General features: G+C 41.9%; 1 pseudogene; it reads right to left on the reverse strand.

Annotated features, from left to right (window-relative positions):
* Positions 1–887: 887 nt before the first annotated feature.
* LOC135639658 (beta-amylase-like) lies at positions 888–3,201 on the reverse strand (annotated as a pseudogene).

The following is a 3,201-nucleotide window of genomic DNA, read 5'->3' on the forward strand; positions in this document are numbered from 1 at the left end:
ACATTCTTCTTATTGAGTTTCATATATTGTATATTATGCATACTCAATTCAATGGTTAGCAAAGTAATCCAAATAGCATCGGAAGTTGGATGATAGCACTACTTGATAAGAAAGTATTAAGTAATGATAGTAGAAGACATAATATAGAATGGTTTCTGGTTGTGATAGAATCGGTACTTTGGTAAGATCAAAAGATTATTTTGTCCCTTACAATAGCTAGTTAGAAGGATATTTCAGAAATTTTAAAAATAAAATATAAATTCTGAATTAAAATAACAATTTTTCCCTTCTAATAACAAAATAACACTTAGTTAGAATAAAATTTTGGATAAAAAATTACGAAAAATCTATAAATATCCCCTCTTCATTTCGTTCTTCTCCCCCAATTTCTCTATTCTCTAGTGCTCTCCAATTCTATTAGAAATCTCGCTGGTGCTCTCTAATTGCAATTTGACAACTGAAAATTCAATGACACCAACCTCAACAAGCATGCGGAAGAGAGTTTCGAATGCCCAACCATCGAGTCAATAATAGAAAGTCAACATTTCAGAATAGAGGAAGAATAAGATAGAACAACATTTTTGGTTGACCTTGACCTGATTTTTGCCACTCACAATGAGTATATCAATTGCGTATCCGCTCACATTTCACGGTAAAAAAATACGGGAGGTCATATGTGCCACTAACTTTTATATGATTCGGTGGATCCAAGGCTGGAATAAGCAGATGTAAGAAGATTATTTTCTTTGTGTTTCTGCCACATAGTTATTAACAATTTATAGTGCATGAGTAAGTTAAGAATGCTTCGATGATAACATGCATGCTGTAATAATAATAATAGTAGTAGTAGTAGTAGTAGTAATAATAGTAACAATAATAGAGAGATGTATGATAAATCAGCTTCCCTTAATATCACTAATTATCCAATGTCATCAACTTTACCAACGGCAGTTGGGGCCATAACATTGAAAGTGGCTCAGATATTGGGATACCAAAGAAATATCATATGGAGTTCGTTTCAGTAACGAGAGGATTCGAGTCCATATGAACTCAAGCACTCCTGTTGTTGGATTTCACAGTGAGCGCCATCCAAATGTAGTTAATGGTGACGACAAGTTCACCCTTCAGCGGGATCTTATTATTAACTCCATATCCTCTTTCCTAGCATTATGCGGTATGTTAATCGAATAGGCCGAATAATGTATCGATGATTTCAGCATAAGCGCCACCAACACTCGTATCAGTTTCAGGATCAAACGAGTATGGTGGAGTAGGCTCCGTTGCTTCCAAGATTTTATCCATTGGTGTCGCTGCCTTGGATCTTTGCATAGCTGTAATAGGTTTGTAGTACTTCCATGGATCCGGGCAATAATCCTGTTAAAAACACCACCAATTAGCAGCAAACTCAACTTCTTCAGAGTACTACACTCCTGTAAAGAGACCACAAATATAGCAGCAAACTCCAAGTGCTATCTATGCTTGTTAGTAATGAGCCGCAGTCGATGGGTCACTTTCCTTGAGCTTAGAAATCCAAATGTGATATTACCTGGTCGGCATGCATCCTCCTCACGAATGTCCTGAATATCCTGAAGTTTACCATCTTGAGTAGCTCATCGGACAGTCGAAGATATGTCATCGCAAACACCCTTCGTTGTGGCTTTCCACTTCGGTCGATCCCTTGTGGCCTTGAATTCCTCAAAATTTGGTTGTATCCCCTTCTATCATATCTACTGAGTGCATTCTCACACGCCACCTCGATCCCCTCCCTCCATGCTGCACTGAATACCTGGCATACAATCGCAAAACGATGAACCATCCATGCATCCGTGGAGTCCCGCCTCCAAATCCAACTTTAATTACCTGTTGAACCAGCTCCTCAGCCCCACTCATTGCCATCTTTATCTGCTCAGAATTTATCATCTCGGCGCAGGTGAAGTTAAGGATGGCATCATGTCTCGCCAGCATTCTGGCGATTGGCCTGTAGCCGTCGCGATCGTTCAGGTTGTAGTATCCTGCAGTCAGCTCTGCTGCATGGCTGTCGTCCTGGTACCACCAGTGTATGCCAGCTATCTGCGACGGAAGTCATGACAATGCACAAAACAAGTCTGGCTAATGGTGTGAAGACGATGTGCGAGTACATGCACTTGCCTTGGCGACGATCTTGACTTTGCAACCTAGGAAGGCCTCGTTAGCCGCATCCAGGATCTGGTCTCCATGTATTATCAACTTGTTGGAGTACCAAGTTAGGAAGAATTTCCCCGAGTTCATCAGATATGTCCCTTTTGCTGCGAAGAACTTGGTTGACTTTGGACTGGAGTTGTATTCACCTGCATCATCCGGTAAGTCCCACTCAGGATGTCCTGCCACCGTTGCAGCCTCTTTGAACTCTCTCTTCATATATTTATCGTAGCACTGCAAAAGATGGAGTGTTATTAGCCATGCACAACAAGCTAAAAGAGAAAAAGAGAAGATTAGCCAAAGCAAAACAATCTCACCTGAAACTCCCCGATGCCGGGGAAAACCCAACCCTGTGCCTCAGGATACGAGGGGTACCTCAATTCTCCAGAAGGGCCAAGACCCACCTCTACGTCGGTAATGACGCCGGCATCCAGAAAATCTGCCATGTTCTCTCTGAAGCTCTTCATGAAGTCTCGGTAAACCTGCACACAAATAACATATATTTTCTGGCTTTCAGAATTTACAGCCTCTCAGATGGTTCCATTTTCATTTCTCTTTGCTGAAATTTGTGTAATGGATATGAAGATTTATATCAACAACATCCTCGCTACAGTCAGGAGTCATTTTGCTCGGTTAGACATGACAGAAGTTCGATGACAAAACAGTGCAAAGCACGACCCACTAAGGTTATAATATCAGAAAGAATGTGAGGTTGCAAGTCACACCTCCACGGCAGTGCGTTCTTGGAATATGGGTTGGTTATCTACTCCGATGGTGAGGTACTCGTGATTCCTGGTGCCACGCCTGTTGGTGTAATAGATATCCGGGTTTGACTTGCCCACCTCAAGAATCCATGGCGGCATCGGGATATTCACGGTGCCCTCCACACAAATATGGAATGACATGATGGCCTGCAACTTGAGCCCTTCTTCCTGAACCATCCGGAACAAATCCTTGTAGGTACTCCAGTCACAGAGCTTGGGACCCTTTGCCTTCCACGATGCCCCACCAAACATCTATCAT

Source organism: Musa acuminata, chromosome BXJ3-6, assembly GCF_036884655.1.
Source record: "Musa acuminata AAA Group cultivar baxijiao chromosome BXJ3-6, Cavendish_Baxijiao_AAA, whole genome shotgun sequence".
NCBI classification, from domain to species: domain Eukaryota; kingdom Viridiplantae; phylum Streptophyta; class Magnoliopsida; order Zingiberales; family Musaceae; genus Musa; species Musa acuminata.